Source organism: Onychomys torridus, chromosome 6, assembly GCF_903995425.1.
Source record: "Onychomys torridus chromosome 6, mOncTor1.1, whole genome shotgun sequence".
NCBI lineage: Eukaryota > Metazoa > Chordata > Mammalia > Rodentia > Cricetidae > Onychomys > Onychomys torridus.
The window spans coordinates 61272944-61292683 of NC_050448.1; the positions used below are offsets into that span (position 1 = coordinate 61272944).

The window sequence follows — 19740 nt, forward strand, 5'->3', positions numbered from 1 at the left end:
TCTTTCTTCCTTTCCCACTCTCCTCACTGTGGCTACAAATCAGGCCATTCCCTGCCTTCTTGGGCATCTGGGTGTAAGAACTTCCTCTGTAGGGCTCCACTGCTCTCTATCAACTGCCTTCTGTAAATGCTTCGTGGGCTGGTTCTTGGCAGTCACCCAAGTCCGGAACACTCTAAAATAGCAACCCCAGGCTCCGCTTCTATATCCCCCCCTCTTGGAGAGCCCACCTACTCTGGGGATTAAAGGACTGCTGCTATGCATATAAATCCCAGATCCATGTCCAAAGGGATGACAGCTGGCCCAGTAACCATCTCCACATGCCTATGTCACCGCCCCAGGTCTAACACACGTGGCACTGAGCCTCACCCTCCAGGCTCTGGCAGCCGCAGACCCCTGTGGGGGGGTGTGACCTCTCCCTGAATCCTCACAATTTCTCAGCCACAAACTGTGAAAACAGGGACACTGGCTTCCCAGTGCTCAAGGTCAGAGGGAACAGCAGAAGTGTGGGTGCTCTGGGGCATTACGTGTCACATCCAGAACACACCATCCCTGCCACTGCTTTTGAATTTTTCCTTTTGATTTTACATATTTCTTCTCTTCCACCCCCGTCACCAGCCAGGATATCTCTTCCCTTTCTGGTGCATTCGGCCTACCTTTGCTAGAACTTTCTGCTCTCAGAACCTAACTTTTCTGCTCAACACTGGGAAAGTCCCTGTGGTGGCCTGCGTCCCCTCCTGCTGGGCTGATGCCTCCTCACAGGTGACCTTATCAGGATACAGGTGCTCCCTGACTCACGTTGGGGTTATATCCTCATAAACCCTCCTGAAGTCGGAAATGTCATAAACAGATAATGCATGAATACGTCTTCCTAATGAACATCTCAGCTTAGCCATGCCTGTGCAGGGCAGTCACACCTGCCTACAGCTGGGCAACGTCATCGAAAGCCAATTTACAAGAGAGCGTTGAATAACGCACTTAGTGTGTTTGAGACTTGCATGTAAATATCTAGGCTATGCGCAGCACCACCTTCTAGAGTGTTAGCTCTTTCCTGTTGTGCTCACGAGCTGATGGGATGGACTGGGGTGCTATGGCTTGACGACAGGGCCGAGTGTCATTCAAACTGCATATTGCTACCCCAGAAAATGTTCAAAATCAGGAATTCAGGGCTGGAGAGATGGTTGAACGGTTAAGAGCACTGGCTGCTCTTCCAGAGGACTCAGTTTCAACCCCCAACACCTACGTGGTGGCAAACAACCATTTATAACTCCAGTTCCAAGGGACCTGACTCCATCTTCTGGCATCCTCTGGTACTCCATACACATAAAATAAAAATAAAATTTCAAAATTCTGAATTCAAAGTAAAGTGTCTACTGGATATGTATCATTTTCATATTATGGTAAAGCTGCAAGTTGTAAATCAAGGCATCACAGGTCAGGGGCACTGTGTAGCTCTTTGCTGAGCTACATTTACATTTAAATGAGGGCATCAGGGTGGGCTCTGATCTGACTAGTGTTCTTATAAAAAGGGGAAAGATGGGTACAGAGACTTACACAGAGAAGATGATGTAAAGATAGAGAGAATGCCATCTAGGAGCCAAGGATTGCTTAAGGCTATATGAAGCTAGGTGAGAGGCATAGACCAGTCTCTATTATAGCTCTCAGACAAAGTCAGCACTACCCATGCATTCTGTGTGCCTGACCATCACTACCACACTGAAGAGCCTCTTTGATCTGACGCTGTCTTCATTCCCAGGACCTCTCCACACAGACCTTCTTGATAGGCTATGCTCACACATGCCTATTTGCTGATTCCCACCTGGGATGTTCCTAACAGGCTAGCAAGCCCTCCCCACTTCTCTTTTCCACCATTATTGGAAAGCACTCTTTGGGACACCTTCTTAGATATGTTCTCACTAGGAGTTACCCTTTCTGTGTAGGCTGGTCTTGTATCAACTTGACACAAGCTAGGGTCATCTGAAAGGAGGGAACTCAATTCAGAAAATGTCTCCGTAAGATCTCATTGTCAGACATTTTCTCAATTAGTGGTTGACGAGGGAGGGCCCAGCCCATTGGGGGTGGTAACATCCCTGGGCTGGTGGCCTGGGTTCCCTAAGAAAACAGGCTGAGCAAGAAAGGGGAAGCAAGCCAATGAGCAGCATAGTAAGCAGCACCCCTCCATGGCCTCTGCATCATCTCTTGCTTCCAGGTTCCTGCCCTGTTTGAGGTCCAGTCCTGACTTCCTCCATCGATAAACAGTGATATGAAAGTGTAAGTCAAATAAACCTTTCCTCCCCAACTTGCTTTTTGGTCACGGCGTTTCGTCGCAGCAATAGAAACCCTAACTAGGACACTTTCATTTAAAGTCTTCCACGATTCTATTAATATTATCATCACTACAGATGACACCCAGGACCTCATGTGCACTAAGCAAGCGTTGCAGCACTAAGCTACCCTCCTGGCTCCTTGTGTTACTTTATCACATATCATTCATCGGGAATCACTGGGCATCGGGTCTAGTGAGAAGGCTGTCTCAGATGGGAGTACTGATGTTCCTTTTGTCGCTCAGATTCACAGAGCTTTCCTTCTCACATGTTACAACACAAAAGTGTCACAGAGATAATGGCGTGTGTGTGTGTGTGTGTGTGTGTGTGTGTGTGTGTGTGTGTGTGTGTTTTGTTCTTTACTTGTAGCGCTAGGGTTGGAAGCCAGGGACTGGCACACATAGGTAAGCAAACACTCTTTCACTGAGCCCCGCCCCCAGCCCTGAAGGGGACTTATTAAAGGTAAGTCTTTCTCAACCCTGAGAGTCAATCATTACTAGCTCAGTGCCAAGGGAGCCCAGCTAGTTAACTGCCACACTGAAGGAATTATGAGCTTGAACTGAGGAAGCAGGTTCTTCTAGATTCATGCCACCGGGGCCAATGTATGTCGTGACTAACAACGAGTGGAACAAAGAACGAAGAAAAAGGCCAAGCACATCCTAGTGGGTCAACAGGAGGACCTTCGAGAATAAGAAAGAGGCAGCTTGAGTGTCCCAGGCTCTAGGGAGAAAGCACCCACAGTCTCCAATAAACAACTCCGGAACATACCTGCATGTATCCACTAGGTCATGTATTATCCTAAGCCAAGAGTTCAGTGTTTGCTTGCTTGTGGGTTTTATTGCTTTCTTAAGTGGATTCTACTGGTTTTAAGATGGAAAGCTAACCACAGAGTGCTAAGCATGCTGGGAAAGCAGAATGAAAACTGAGCTAACAGTCTCAGCGAAGTTTGTCCCATGAGCGCCGCAGAGCAAGGAAGAGCCGTTGGCCTCCTGCCCGTTTCAAATGAGACACGGAGTCCGTATGTTTGGTGTTTGCAGCCTCAACCACCAAACTTTCCTTACGGAAACCTCCATACGGCTTTCATTTCAAGTTAACTGTTTCTGTTTTAAAGTGAACAAATGAATGTTTTGGTGGAGAGGAGATATTTTGAGGCAGTGCTCACTTAGCTCAGGATAGCCCCGGATTCACTAGGCAGGTGAAGCTGGCCTTGACCTCCGACCCCTCTCAGCTCTGCCTCTCAGCTGAATTTCTTCTCCTGTATCACTTTGCTATTTGAAGGACTCTGGCCAGCTTGAGTGTGGTGAGCATGGCTCTGCCAGGCCTTGTCCTTCTCTCCCATCTCCTCTGCCTTGCTGAAAAAACATTAGATTCCATTCCTAAAGCCAGCCACCAAGGTCTAGTTCCTTATTTGGCCACTTCCTCCTCCCGAGGCTGACCACCAAAGTCCAGGTATCAAATATTGAAGTCCAGCCATCAAAAGTCCCCTTTGATTCACCTAATGAACATGCCCAGTTAAAATTAAACACCTCGTCCTAATACGGGTTTTCCCCCTTTCCCACCATTTGCCTATGTGCTACACCTGTCTCCCTCTAGCCAGAGGCAGCCCTTCGTCCCTTCGGGACAAATACCTCTTCCCATTTCCCTTGTCCCCTTCCCCTTCTCCCCTGTCCCCTATCTCTTCTATCACCACATCCTAGCCCATCCTAACACAGACCTCCCGATGTCCTCCTCTTAAAAATCACCCCTGCAAGGTCATCTGCTGCAGTTTTCTGCCCGAGTCAGAAAGCAGCTATTTTAATTTTTCTTTCCCACTTAATAAAGGATCTCTCTGTGAAAACAGGTGTTTGGTATGGCTTATGACTAATCTGGGGTTGGGTCTCCTTCAGTATTTGTTTGGCAGATTTTACACCCTGGTCAAAGATTGTGAATGAACCAAGATGTGACAATTCTGAAGCTGTGGCTTTGAACTCTGAACTACTTCAGCAGTCATTGGGTCTAAAGTCACAGGCTGAGCCCCAGGTGGTCTCCAGGGGTACAAGTAGGAGGTCTGGGGGTCTTTTGTACCTTCCTGGCCCTCCTGAGCAGCCATCAATGGGCACTAGCAGAATGTCTTTATAAGGAAGGTTGAAGCCTGACTAGTCTGGTGAATGCATTCATTCAAGAGACTTGACAAAGAGCAAATGGCTTAGGAGACATCTAGGAAAAGCACATTACTTAGTTCTTTCTCGAGTGAGGTTTAGCATGGAACATCCTGTTTGAGATAAGTCTCAAGCATGCCAAGAATATTTTGTTCCACATTGCAAACGCAAACCAGCTCCTATGCAGATGGAATTCTCAATTTTATAACCCCATAAATCTGTCTTCCCCCATGACAGAAACTGCTCTAACTATTGAAAGCAAATTGTTAAAAAAAAATTCCCTATTCTGGCTTTTTGAAGGGTCTTTAGGAAGTAACATGATGTGAGGGGCTAGTGTGGTGCTCAGTGGTAGAGTTCACACCAGCATGACAAGGTTCTGGGTTCAATGCCAGCAGGAAGAAAGAATGAATGAAAGGAGGAAAAGCCAGGTGTGATGGCACATGCATTTAATCCCAGCACTCAGGAGAGGAGGCAGGTGGATCACTGTGAGTTCAAAGCCAAGATGGTCCACATAGAGAGGTTCAGGCTAGTCAGAACTACACAGTGAGACCTTGTCTCAGAAAGGAAGGAAGCAGGCAGGCAGGTAATATGAATTTGTATGAATTTGACCTGTATTTATTAAACATCCAGAATCTTCGTTTAAGTAAAACACTTTATGTGAGTTCCAAATGAAATATTTATAAAGGAAATAGCTGAGAAACCTGGTATTATATCATGTAATGAAACCGTTTTTTACAAGTGAGACAGGGTTGGGCATGTAGCTGGTAGTGTTTTCTTAGGTGCAGGGATGAACCCTGAGCCACACCTACCAGATCCTTCTAAGTTGTTGTGGTGACTGGTCTGGCAGCTTGGAGTGGGTTTTAGCCTTCAGGCATGGATTACTCTGTACTCCAGGCCTCTGGACTGAGCACTGGAGGGGCAGAGGGCGGGAGATGAAGGAAACTCCAAAGGTAATTGCTACTTTACAGCAGAGAATACGGAAAAACAAAAAAGGATTGCATTGGCCTCCATTCATCCCTCCCTGGGGCGAATGGCTCCCTGTCACTTCATTGCAGCCGGAGTGGATGCCAGCCGCATGACTGGCGTGAAAGAGACCATTTATCAGCTCAGCTCATTTGTGCTGCAGAGTGTGTGCCACACAGATGGCTAACGCATTGTTCTCATGAAAGGGAAACAGCTTTGCAAAGAAGAATTTTAATGGCAGGGAGGGATCTGGAGACCAAACTCTGCAAACTTGATTTCATTAAATTTGGTTTTGATCACTGGGTTCATTACCGGCAAAGAGTTAGATGAAAAAGATGTCCGGTTCTTGCCGTTTGTTCTCTGCCGCCATCACAGCGCTGACATCCCTATCGGCCTCGATGGTGCTGTGAAAACCGAGTGTGAACGTCTAGTCTGCTGCGCTTAGTCTGTCTGACCGGTGCTCACTTTGTCCCGCACCTAAAACTGTCCTAAAGCTACTCAGCACTGCTCAGCCTTACAGGTCTCCACAGAGCACAGTGGCTGGGGACCAAGGGTCTGGAGAGCCAGAGGCACTAACTATGAGGCTAGGATGTGAGTGAGCAGATGTGGTGGTAAGGGTGACTCGCATTGGCAAGGAGTGGAAGGGGAGGGCATCACATGGATCATCTAAGATTCACATAGGTGTCTGTGGATAGCAAGCAGCTAATCCTGCAGCTTTCATCCCCTGTGAGTGATCTTTCGTCTGCTCTCTTTGGGAGACTGACTATTCCTCGGCCTTGTAACATATTGGTTCATGGAGGACCCAAAGTATGCACTTACATTGCATACAAGATGTGATTCTACAGCTTATTTCTTTGACTAACATGGTTATTATGTTGCTTTCCTGAAACAGAATTCAATGCACCAGGCGAAAGAAAGTGCCCTGGACATATGCTGCACACCAAAGACCAGTCAGAAGTAATTCACATGGTAACACCAAGGAGGTCCCCAAATGTCTAGTCGGCCGGTTGCAGCCAAGGCAAACTTTACTGCCCGTCTCAGACTGTGAGAAAGAGAGGGTTCAGGTCTGACCTCGGGTTTTCTTCTTTTGAGTGTCCTGCAAGTGCCCCCCACTTCACCCAAGCTCCTAGTTTGCCACTTTAATTCCCAGCAGAATCCTAGCTCAGACAGACAGACTGTCTGGCTGAAAAGATAGATTGGCATTCTCTATTGTGCTCAGTGTCCCCGGGCATACAGGGAAGCTAACAAGATGCAAATCCCGTTCAGTGTGGCTAAAACCTTTCTCATCCCTAAGCCAAGGCCCAGAAAACTTACTCAGTTGGTTGGCTTCGTAACATGGCGTCAGACCATTGTAGAATGTGCAACACTAATTTAAATAAATGGCATCTAGTCAAAGAGAACGAGACAGTTTCATCTTTGTTTAGTCTGAGAGGCTATTTTCATGATTACAGGGGCCTGATATCATCTTCTCAATTATTGCAAAGCTCAGGAGTGTCTATCATTTACCCTCCAGCCACGCTCCCATTATGGGTCATTTTGCAGCCACCCACCCCACCACACATAGCCACTGTGAAACTGGCTAGGATTGAGGAAGTAACCGCTGGGAGCAAGGCTGTACCTAGTAAAAGTCTTAAAGTAAGCAACAAATGCCAGAATGCCCTGGTTATGTTTAAAGATCCAAGGAAATACCTTGTACCACCAAAGGAAGCATAACTCAGTGCCTGGGCCCTCTAGCATCTTCCAGGTAGTGTTTACATCTGAACCTCCAAAAAGGTCTCCAAGTTCCAGGAAGACTTCACTGTTGCTTTTCTGAGACAAGGTCTAACTACATAGCCCTAGGCTGGCCTCAAAACTTTAGTGCTAGCCAGGTGTTGGGGGTACACACCTTTAATCCCAGCACTCGGGAGGCAGAGGCAGGTGGATCTCTGTGAGTTCAAGGTCAGCCTGGTCTACAGAGTGAGTTCCAGGAAAGGCTCCAAAGCCTTACACAAAGAAACCTTGTCTAGAAAACAAAACAAAACAAAACAAACAAACAAACAAACAAAAAACCCTCTAATGCTTCTGCTTCAGCCACTAAGTGCAGAGTAATGTGCTGGGTGGGATTATAGGGTGATGTGGTAGAATTTCCTCCCACAAACCTCTAGTTTAGAGAGATGTTTGTAAAGACACTGGATACTCTAAGGAAAGGTCAGACATATTGTTTTGCAAGGAAACTCCTTAAACTCAGGAAGTAAACAACTCACACCTTAGGAAGTCCCTGAAACTGACCAAATATGCTAGGCCTTTCCCTCCTGAAGTATATGTAAGCAGTAAGGACTGCTGAGAGACACTCTCAGACCAGCCAAGCCACCTGAGAGAGACAGTGACTAGCTGACCTGTTTAGAAGACTCTCAGCCAAGCTGAGCTCTTTAGAAGAGACTCAGTTCAGCACCACCTGGAAGAAACAGAGACTACCCAAGCTGTTCAAAGAAGTAAGAGCTAGCCAAGCCACCTTTAAGAAGCAGAGATCAGCCTATCCAGAAGCAGCTTAGACCACCTGTGCCTCAAAGAGACACTCTCTGACCTCCTGAGCTACCTATCTGTAAGCTGTGCAGTACACTGGTGAGCTGTCTCCCATGCTGGGGGTGGGGGGTGGTTTGCATCACCTTTGCTTCTGTAAGTAATCCCAATCAAACTCATTAGTTCACCAAATTGGACTTTGGTAGTATCTTTAACTTTTTTTCTGGAGTTGATTCCTTGTCTGGGGTGAGTAGACATTTGTTCATGACTCCACAGGAACAGTGTCAACACGACACAGAGGTGTGCCACCATTCCCACCTGGAGGGAAGGCTTTGGGGGAAATTCATGACTAGGTGGAAGAAGGAAGCTCCCTAGTAGCTACTGAAAAGGAACCAACAATTCTTGAAAATGCCTTCCAGGGTTAGACTCCCCTGTAGAAACCGTTACATGGGGTATAACCATGGTTGTATTTCCAGGTCATAAGGCAGAGCCTTGAAATGTGATATTTTCTCCATAAACCTCTTTGGCTGACAGACTAGAATAGAATTTCGAAAGGCACCTTTCCTTCCTTCTATCAGACAGGGCAGAGCAATCTAAAAGAACACTTATAGGGGCTTGAAGTAGGATTAATTGTTAGCTTGTGTGAGGCCCTGAGCCACAGACCAAACAAAAGTTTGTTCTAACTTCCCCACCACTTTTTGGTTTCACATTGGCTTCCTTAACAGAAGCCCAAATCTGAAACTTGCCATATTTTTGGATCTCAAAGTCATCATTCTGAAAAATAACACAGAATTCCACAATGTTGGTCCAGGTCCAAAAGGGAGATGAATAGTTAAGAACCGTTTTATGTCTCTTGATACTTTAATTTAAATTGATGGGTGCATTTAAAGGGAAGAAAGGGGTATCCCAGGAAGAGCAGACATTTTGAATCCTGGAAGACATTTACACACTGAAGACAGTGATTTTAAAAAGCCAATTATTTCCCAGCACTCCAGTTCCAACTGTCTCTAGCATCCTCTGCAAACTGTTTCTGGAAGCTGGATCATGAAGCTAAGATGTCTCGGATGGATTCATATGCTACAGTTAGGCAGAAGGAAGCCTGCATCAGCAGCTTTCCTTTGCACATTTCTGATCCACCATAGGTTGATAGCAATGCTGACACATACACTGATTTTGTCTGATTCAATGATCCAAGAAAGGCAATTTTTTTTCTTGTTGTGCTAGGGATGAAACCCAGGGCTTTGTGCATGCCAAGAGGCAACCTGTGCGCTCTACATCTGCAGACCCAAGAACATTCTAATCTCCCAGGGTCAGCCATTCTGCATAAATATGTTTCGTGTAGACATACAGTATGTCAGGCAAAATGAAAATAGTGAAAATTTTCGAGAGAGGGTATTTCTGTTCTGTCATTGAGAGTCAATGGCAGGATAGACAACAAAAATCAGAGTTTAATGCAGGGAGTAACCATTGCAAAGAAGATTTCATATGTGCCAACATAAGCACTAATTCTGAGGTTCAACTTCTACCAAACCCCACAAATGACATAAAAGCCAAACAGGAAGTAAACATTGGCTTGGTGTCACCACATTGATCCCCCTTAATTTTCTATTTATCTTAAAAGTTGCCATTGTCAGTTCTCTTGACCCAAAGATCAAACACTCTCCATATGATGAGACTTAATATCCCCCTTTCCAGAGAAAATAATGCAATGAACTCACAGATAACTTGTGGGAATGTTTTTCTTAAAAGACTTGCTAAGTAGCCATTCCGTCTTAAAGGCTAATACATGAGACTATAAGAAACAGAGCAGTTCCTTAGCATCTGAAGGGGGTGGTTCAAGGGCATCCTCACCCCTGTGGACACTAACCTCTGCAGCTAAGTCAGTCCCTTCTCTGAAACCACACACTATTTGCACATAGCCTACGCCTATCCCCTGTCCATTTTGTCATCTCAAATCCCGTGTAATACCTATGCAGTTTTGGATTACTGTTCTGCTGTATTGTATTGTTTAGGGAGTAATGGCCCCACAAAAAGGGGGGTTCTTGTTCAGTAAGGACTTTCTACCATGACAGGCCTCACTGAACACTGAGTGTCAGCAACAAGGTAACATCTGCAGTTGATTGAACCTCAGCTTTGGGAGCCAAGGATGCCTGGAGCCAACTTTGATGATAGTCTGATAAGGCCTCAATCTTTGCCTCTGGGCTTTCATGATCATTCTCTCAGACAGGCCACTCAAAGAGACACTCTGGAGTGGTTTTTCCATCACTGTCCCAGCCTTCATCATTAGCAGCAGCATATAAAAGCGTATCTGAAGAACTTGCCAGAATAAACTTTCAGTGTGTAAAATTATCAGGCTAACACTGCCTTTTACATGCTTATTATCCAGGACAGATATGGGATAAACTAAGCAAGCTTATTTTCAGCAGTGGTGAGGAAAAGAGGATATTATGGTATCCTTCCAGGAGTCCAGTATACTGGGATTTCATTTCCAAAGCTTTCTTAGAAGTTGTAATATTACCCAGAGTATCTCCACTAAATGGGCCAGACTTTCATGGTGAAGAATTTGGAGACTAGTAAATTATTGTAGCTTGAAGAGCACATAATCAGACCACTCTTGACCTGCATGTGACTATCAGCCTCTTCCTGAAGAGTCAATGGATAGAATTCAACCCAAGGGCAGACCAAAGAAAAGGTTGTCAGAGCATGAGATGTTAATGATTATACTTTCTAACCCATTTATATTTAGTGTCCTATGAGAAATTCCTTCCACTTATACTTCAGTATGAAATAGAAACTACAATCTCATCAAAGAGTAATCCATACAAGCCCACAGTAACATGATGATAAAAGAATAATTAAAGATATGGATGCTACATTTTTTTTTTTGACAAATACAGTACTATTTATTATATAGAGAGTTTTCTTTAAAAAAAAAAAAAAAAGGCTAGGTTTGGGTAAATGTTCTCAGAAAATACAGATAAGGAACATTGTTACCTAAACAAATGTTTAGGCATCACACACGTCACAGTCCAAAATGAGGTCATGGTAACTGAGTGAAGTGATATTCTACAGACTAAGGAGGGAAGAAAAGGGAGGTGGCTAGGGAAAGACAACTCTGATAGGAAGCCAGTGAGCTATGGTGTGAACCTTTTGTACTGGATCCTGAGTGTAGAAGGCCCCGCCCAGCTCATCAAAATCCATATTTACCCAAGGCAGAAGGGAGGCAGAGTCTTTCTTTTTATAATTGATCTTTAATCATTATATGAGCCTGTGTTTGAACAGGATGGAAATGTAACGTATGTCATAAAAAGTCTATAAAATTCTTTATGTCTGTGGTCAAGGATGTGGTGGGCTCTGAATCATTGCTGCTCTTTTGTTCTTTGGAGTTGAAGGGCAGGTGCTAGCTCTGCCAAGGGTGAAATCAAGTGGAAATCTAAGACTAGAGGTCATGTACAATCCAGCATGATAACTCCCGCCCCCGATAAAGGAATCTGGAAATACTAGTTATGCTGTGCTGAGCTTATAACTACATCCTAAGGATACAGATGTGAAGGTTAACCTCCATCTTAAAGAAAAAAAGGGCCCCAAACTGTTTTTTGAGGTGGGGGGCATAGATGAGCATGCTGCCACAACAACAACCTTTCATGTATCTCCGAGAGTCTAGCCTAATCTTTAGACTCCTAGAACTCCAAATGCTCTGAAATATACCTGTTTAAAAAGCATTTGTGAGCTGGAGCCATGGCCCATTAGTTCAGCCAGGGCATTTGATCTCCAGCCCCTCAAAATAAACAAATATACCCCCAAAATCCCAAAAAGGGTTTGAATCTAATGCTGTCTGTGCCCTAAATAGAGTAAAGGGTGCTGAAAATGAGTCAGTTGCTCCCTGGAATAGACTGGATTACAGGTAGGGAAAGATCTGGGGGTCATAGAATGCTTTAAAGCATCTGACAGGCATGTCTTAGGACAGGCTTCCTCCCCACCCCCAACCCGTTACCTCTTGACAACAGCATGCAGTTTTCAATGTCCATCTATCAAAAAGCCCCAAATGGCAACATTTCCCTCCTTTAATAAACCAGAAGGTTAGCATGAGCTTGGCTAGAGGGTAAGTGCAGAAACTAATCCAAAGGGAATCTACCTGAGTAGTCTCTTCTAAGAGAAAGAACGTTTTCTGAAAGGAAAAGAAATAGAAAGTTGTGGCGGGGAGGGCGGCGGGGGCTAGGAAGCCTGCCCCTTCCAAGCTTTAAGACTGCAGAATTGCTTTCTTCTCCAGGGCCAAATGACTTTGTAAGCATTCCTCACAAGTCAGGGGCGGCAGGGGATGGAGGGCCGCGGGGGAACAGTGCTGGCGGGCTGACAGCACGGAAAAGGCGCAGCCCAAGCCCGAGTGCCCTCGCCCGGCTCGCAGGGACACTTACCGCGACCCTCGCGGCTGCTGCTCGCGCCCCGACCTCAGGTGGCTGCAGTCCCCGGCTCCCGCTCTCCCGCCCCACGCCGTCTCAAGGTCACACCGCTCTCTGGCTCGCGGGACGCCGTCTACGCTGCAGGCTCAGCCGAGAGAACGGACGCGAGGAACAGAGCTGGCCCCGCGGGCCTTGCCGGGGCCTTCCCTCCGTGTCGTCGGCGGTGCCAGGCAGCTCCCCTCTGGGTCACTTCCATTCTGTGCTCAGTCCCAGAGCGGCGAGACATCTGTTTTCCATAAGCCTCGCGCAGAGGCAAATCCTGGATTAGGTGCCAGAGCCCACGCCACAGCTGATCGGCGCACAAAGAGCCGGGGACAAACGCGCAAGTTGGTGCCCAGTTCCAGAACCACTCGGATGACTAAGGCGGCCGCAGCTGGGATGCGCCAATCCGCGGCTGGCTAGGTTTTCAGGTCTACTGCGGAAAACTCACACCCCCCCCCCCCCAGTCCGCCCACCGCACTAAAGCACGCTCTGTCCCCGCAGGGGAAGTGACTTCAGCTGCACCCCGGCTGAGCGAGTTCAACGCAGCAGCAGCAGCCGGCCTCCACCACCGGGCATTCGGTATTGAAAGCAAACCCTGCTGAACGTGACGGAGGGGAGAAAGCTCGGCGTTTGCTTTAATTCCATCCCATGAGTCAATCCTGATACAGTCAACGCTGAAAACGAAGAGGAAGTGCGGTCTCTGTGGGCTGACTTTTCACTCTCGGAAACAGCTTGGGCGAAATAGCTATCTTCTCCATGCTTCCTCACTTAGGAGAAAGCATGAAGTCGCCGCTCTCAAGTGCTGTGCGGTCTAGTGCAGTGCGTGTTAGGCCAGGAAGACTTGCCATTTCCCAATCCCGCAAAATTACCGTCAAAGAAATGCAGGGCAGGGCACGGGGCGGGGGCGGGGGGTTTCAATCACTCTGGAATCCAGAGACCCCGCTATTGCCGCTGCCTCCCCACCAAGCGTGTGAAATTTGGAGCTTAGCGGGCTTCTGGAACAAAGAAGCTGGGAACTGATCCGGAGTGCGGCTGTAAGGAGAGAACGGGAGCAATGGGGACAGATGCCCTTTGGATGGCAAGGGAGTTAGGTCACTGTTCTTGTCGGTATCCTGGGGGGCCTTGACATTTGGCTGGAAGTTAAGGGGACCCTCTGGGAGATGTCAAGCTGGCAAGTGATGTTGTAAGATTTCCACTGCAGAAAGAGAATTTCACCAGGCTAGTCCAGGCTAGGCAGGGGAGTGGAGGTGAGTTTGAAATGGAGGGGAAAGGCTCCAATGAGATCAAGAAGCTGGGAGTTGATGCTCCGTGAAGGGAGGGAGGAGATACTATAAAGGAGGTACAGATTGTCACCTAGGTCTGTCCCTTGAGCACTAGGGTAGATAGAAGAAAATGAAAGAGGACCCGGAGAAGCCATGTGTGGGTTCAGACCGATGTCACAGAAGTTGAGTGTGGTTACAAACGCAGACCAATCACACAGATGTCTAAGGTAATTGGGACCTCTGGCTAAGCAAGACAGGTCAGACAGGTGTGTGGTTTGAAGTTGAGGGTAAATACAGAGCAGGGGAGAGTGCACCGTATTGGTTGGTTACAGCTGCCAAAACAAAGGACCAGGAACTGAGGAGATTAAACAGCAGAAATGTGTGGTAGCCTGTGGTCCACACTCTGGGAGAGGCTTCCTCCTGAAAGCCCAGCGCCTGCTGGAGCTTCTTATGGCTCCTTGGCTTGTACCACAGTCTGTGCTGATCTTCCCCTGACTCTCTCCCTCTGGGTGTCTGTACCCCATTTTTGTAAGACATCAGTCGTATTAGGTTAGAGGCCCAGCTCACTCCAGAATTCCTGCACTTAACTAATTACCTTCGTCCTCATGTGTCAGGCAGCTTTCTGTCATGATGTCGAAATGCCTACAGTGATCAACGTCTAATAAGGAAAAGCTTATTCTGGCTCTAAGTGAGACCCGGTGACTGAGCACATGACAAGGATGCCTGTTTACCCATGGTGGTCAGAAAACCAGGAGAGAGACACATAGACGGGGCTTCCAAAGCCCTCTTCAAGGGCTGTCCCAGATGACTTAACTCCCTTCTAGTAGGCCCAACTCTGGAAGGTTCCTGCACTTAGAAGTAGGGTCAGGGAATGGGGTGGAGTTGGGGGACGAAGCTCCCATATATAGACCTTTTGAGATGTTCTAAGATCTAACTACAGCATTCTGTTTCTGTCTTGTACTTGGAAATCACCTTTCCATAAAATAGCACATATTGAGGTATGGGGGCAGGGGTGAAGACTTCACCATAGGAATTGGGGGAGAACAGTTGAACTCATCAGATTCACCCTCCATTGTGAGCAGAGTTACAGCAGAGGATGGAAGGGGGAATCCACTGCAGATGAGCAGGGGAGGCCTTGTGGGTAGAAAGAGTCAGAAAGAGGACCAGGAAGTATAAGAGGACTTTATTGCATTTCAGTCACACACATGCGCACACCCACCACACACACCACACACACTACACACACCACACACACCACACACACCACACCACACACACCACACACCACAGACACCACACCACACACACCACACACCACAGACACCACACCACACACACCACACACCACAGACACCACACCACACACACCACACACCACAGACACACACACACACACACCACATACACACACACCACAGACACCACACCACACACACCACACACCACAGACACCACACCACACACACCACACACCACAGACACACACACACACACACCACATACACACACACCACACACACCACACACACCACACACCACACACACCACACCACACACACCATACACCACAGACACACACACACACACCACACACACCACACACACCACACACACCACACACACCACACACCACAGACACACACACACACACACACCACACACACACACACACCACACACACACACACACACCACACACACACACACACACCACACACACACACACACCACACACACACACACACACACACACACCACACCACACACACACACACACACACACACACACACACACACACACCAACTTGTCTGACCATATTTTCATTTAACACCACCTGGGAACTTTTATTATTATTTTTTTCCTTAAGTGTTTCTATTTTATATGAACCCATCATGCATCAGGTATTACCTGGGCACAGGCTCCAAGTGCCAATGGCTGCCATGAACTCGGCCACAAATATGGGTATGACGACAACCTTCCAGTTCACGTCTATGTATCTGGTCCTGATGTCAAGCCCTGATGGTTGACGCCTGCCCCTTTCTTTCTAGACTCCTCCCTCCCCACTCCTCCCTCTGTCACAGTGCCAAAGCCCCTGGGCCCTTACTGCCAGGCTGATGCCATGTGTAATCTTTGGATCATCTTCAACACTATCCACAAAGCTTTGAAAAAGCTTGGAGCACAAGAAACACACTGGAGATGGAATTCACTTCTGGTCTTTGTTTAAGACTTTACATTTTATTTGGCTGTGCTGAAGAGTGAAACCAGGGCCTTGTGCACACTGGGTAAGTGCTCTACCATGAGCTGCAGCCCCAGCTTAGCTCACAGGGCTTTTCATTTGCGATGGGAAAGGGAGCAGGACATACTGATTACCCAGTCTGGTCTCCACCCCACTCCCCCAGCTCAAGCAATTCCTTTACCTTCGGAGCAACTGGGACTCAGACAGGTGCTTCTGTGCCCAGCTCTCCCACCTTACTTCCTACTCCAAAACAATACTTACGTAGTCCTTGATCTTCAATCCAACTCCCAACAGCCACTCTTGAAGGTTGGTGACTTAAATAGGCCCTTTGCAGGGACTCTCTGGGATTTGATTTATGACCAGAAGAGTGGAATTCTTCTGGGAATCAGTGATGAAGTTTGTGAGTTGGTGAGGGAAAGTTCTGGGGACCCTGGAATGAACTAACTAGCATTACAAGGGCATGTCAAGGTCAAGGTGAAACCATTTCCTTGGTGGATCAGCTGCCTGACACCACTGCTCGGTGACTGGGACCTGCTTCTTTATAGACTGCTTTAATTTCACTTATTTATGTCTATACCTGCCTAGGAGTAAAATGTCAGATTACCTGAAGGATGTGTGCATGAAACAGCTGGGAAGAGCCTGTTCCTCCACCACAGGGTTAGTCAGTGTTAGCTGAACACACAGTTATGTACACCACCTTGGCACAGAGGGAGCCAAAACTGTTTCCTGTAACAAGGTCTCAGATGACATCATTTCTCCACCTTACTGATTTGAACAACCCATCTCCTTCATTATTTTATGTGCTCCTTCAGAGGTCTGTGCATGTCTAGTGTCTGTGTGCACATGTATGTTCTTGTGTGACTGGAACAACCTCAGGTATCTTTCTTGGTCATGCCGGCCCTAGACTGAAAGCAACCAGTGACAGGGAACCAGCAACTAAAACTTGTGACCCCATGACCCAAAATAAGGCTTTCTTACTTAAGAGTCTATTTACTGTGGGTATTTCTCACAGTGACGGCCAGCTGACTGACACAGCTCGGAGCAGGCTCAGCTTGAGCTCTGTCTGCAACTCCATCTGCAGCTAGGTTGCCTGGGGCTGCATCCCAGACACTGGGCCTCCCAGTCAGTGGCTGAGAAAGTACATTCCTTGGAATGAGAAAGCAAGAAGAACCTAACTCAAGTTCCCCATTAGTTAACAGAACACACAGTAGATACCAGCCCGGGTCTGGATACTACAATCATGTGAGGGAACCAGAGAGATGATCCATGGGTAGCATCCGAGCAAATAACTTTGTTTGAAAGAAAGTGGTCAGGTGGGGGTGGGGAGCTCCCAAGCAAAAACACCCAATGCAGCAACAAATAAGACAGGGTTTGCAATGGTTTTGGTCTCCAGTTACCACACACACTCTTCTCCTTGCCGGCCCCCTCCTCCCTGTACTCACTGCAGATTTTTCACACATTAAAAGGAAAGGAATAGGAAAGGTAAGTTCACACCCACGTAGGAGGGAAGATACCAGTGACAACTTTCAAAGAAGGAACCAGAGTCCTCCTGCATTACCTCCTGCCCCTAGCACAGTAGGTGGGGCTGGGAACACAGCTGGACATGGTTGCTACAGAAACAGGTTTACAAGTAGCCTTGGAGACTACAGGCACTGAGATATCTTTCTGGCCCCATCATCTTGGTTTCTAGAGGATGGGGGTTGCTGGTCCCCAAGCCCTACTACTTACCCCAAGCTACTGACTTCAGATCCTGTCACTATCAGTAGCTGGTCCTTCCCCAAGGACCCTTCACTCAAAGGCCACACCCAGAAGCTTTTGGGATAGCACCAGAATCTGTGTGCAGCTCAAAGACCATGGTTGGTGCAGCCTTCCCACCAGAGACCAGCATTCTCAGAACCCATATGGAAGGCAGAGACGCCTACCCTCGCCCCATCCCCCTGCTCTCCCCCAGCGTGGTGACAGCTCAGACAATGGCACCCTTGGTTTATTGCAAGTGCTAAGTGTGGGAAGACAGCTGCTTTTTAATGTCTTGTCACTATCTGTCCTTGTCACATATCCAACATAGCTTCTGGGACTTCTAGGGTCACTGCTGTCTTATAGGGGTCTTTCCATTTTCTGTTGGTAATGTACCAGCAGTAATTAATATTTATGTTATGTCCCCAGTGTGTCCACAACACAGAAAGGATCCAGAGACACGCCAGCTATCCAAGTTGATGGTGGATTGAAAGGACTCTCAGCCCTAAGAAAATGCCAATGGCTGATATTTCTTGCTCAAAACACAGTCACAAGGAAAGAACTGTGTCCAGGGAAGAGCTTGTGCTCTAGGCCTCAGGGAGAACCCTAAAGCTCACAGCTCATTCTGCTCCCTTGATTCCAGGGAAAGAACCTGAGGTCAGTGATACATCAAATGGACTTGGCTGTACTGGACACTCTGGACATTCAAGTAGTGCCCAGCTGCCCGAAAGCACTTGGGGACCACAGCAGAAGAGAAGGCTGCAGACTTCACAGGACTTTAGGAGCAGGCAGAGGCCACCCATCTGTACTTGGCTTGAAGCCACTTGTCCATCACCGCATCCACAGTTTCAGACCTCCCTTGGTTTCAGTGACCTGTGGTCAACTGTGGTCTAAAGACATAAAAAGGGACAGTCTAGAACTTAGCAGCCAGAAAGGGAAACAGCTGACATTACTGCTGGCCTCTACAAGTGCTCCTTGGGAGTCACTATTGTCCTTGCTTGCCTGCCTCAGTATGTGTGAAAAGTTAGGGTAGATATGGATGTGCAGGAAAAGTCAGTGTATGTCACCCCCACCTGCAGCATCAGTGCTGTGCTCCACCTGCAGTGCTGTGTTCCACCTGCAGTGCTGTCCTCCCCTCCAGTGCTGTCCCCCACCTCCAGTGCTGTCCCCCACCTCCATTGCTGTCCTCCACCTCCAGTGCTGTCCCCCACCTCCATTGCTGTCCTCCACCTCCATTGCTGTCCTCCACCTCCATTGCTGTCCTCCACCTCCAGTGCTGTCCTCCACCTCCAGTGCTGTCCCCCACCTCCAGTGCTGTCCCCCACCTCCAGTGCTGTCCCCCACCTCCAGTGCTGTCTCCCACCTCCAGTGCTGTCCTCCACCTCCATTGCTGTCCCCCACCTCCAGTGCTGTCCCCCACCTCCAGTGCTGTCCCCCACCTCCAGTGCTGTCCCCCACCTCCAGTGCTGTCCCCCACCTCCATTGCTGTCCTCCACCTCCAGTGCTGTCCTCCACCTGCAGTGCTGTGCTCCACCTGCAGTGCTGTCCTCCCCTCCAGTTCTGTCCTCCACCTCTAGTGCTGTGCTCCACCTGCAGGGCTGTCCCCCACCTCCAGTGCTGTGCTCCACCTCCATTGCTGTCCCCCACCTCCAGTGCTGTCCCCCACCTCCAGTGCTGTCCTCCCCTCCAGGGCTGTCCTCCACCTCCAGTGCTGTCCTCCACCTCCAGTTCTGTCCCCCACCTCCAGTGCTATGCTCCACCTCCATTGCTGTCCTCCACCTCCAGTGCTGTCCCCCACCTCCAGTGCTGTCCTCCCCTCCAGGGCTGTCCTCCACCTCCATTGCTGTCCTCCCCTCCAGTTCTGTCCTCCACCTCCAGTGCTGTCCTCCACCTCCAGTGCTGTCCTCCACCTCCAGTGCTGTCCTCCCCTCCAGGGCTGTCCTCCACCTCCAGTTCTGACCCCCACCTCCAGTTCTGTCCTCCACCTCCAGTACTGTGCTCCACCTCCAGTGCTGTGCTCCACCTCCAATGCTGTGTTCCACCTCCAGTGCTGTCCCCCACCTCCAGTGCTATGCTTCACCTCCAGTGCTGTGCTCCACCTCCAGTGCTGTCCCCCACCTTCAGGGCTATCCCCCACCTCCAATG

The 19740-nt window shown here is 48.2% G+C and overlaps 1 protein-coding gene across 4 annotated transcripts in view; it reads right to left on the reverse strand.

Annotated features, from left to right (window-relative positions):
* Window positions 1-19740, reverse strand: part of Trim2 (tripartite motif containing 2) — a 156293-nt gene that overhangs the window by 90965 nt on the left and 45588 nt on the right. The window contains exon 1 of one of the 4 annotated variants that reach the window (XM_036191023.1): window positions 12337-12406. The exons of the other annotated variants lie outside the window; for them this stretch is intronic. The gene's annotated coding sequence lies outside the window, so the exon portion shown is untranslated. Of the gene's footprint in view, window positions 1-12336; window positions 12407-19740 lie in introns of those variants that run through there. 4 annotated transcript variants of the gene reach the window in all.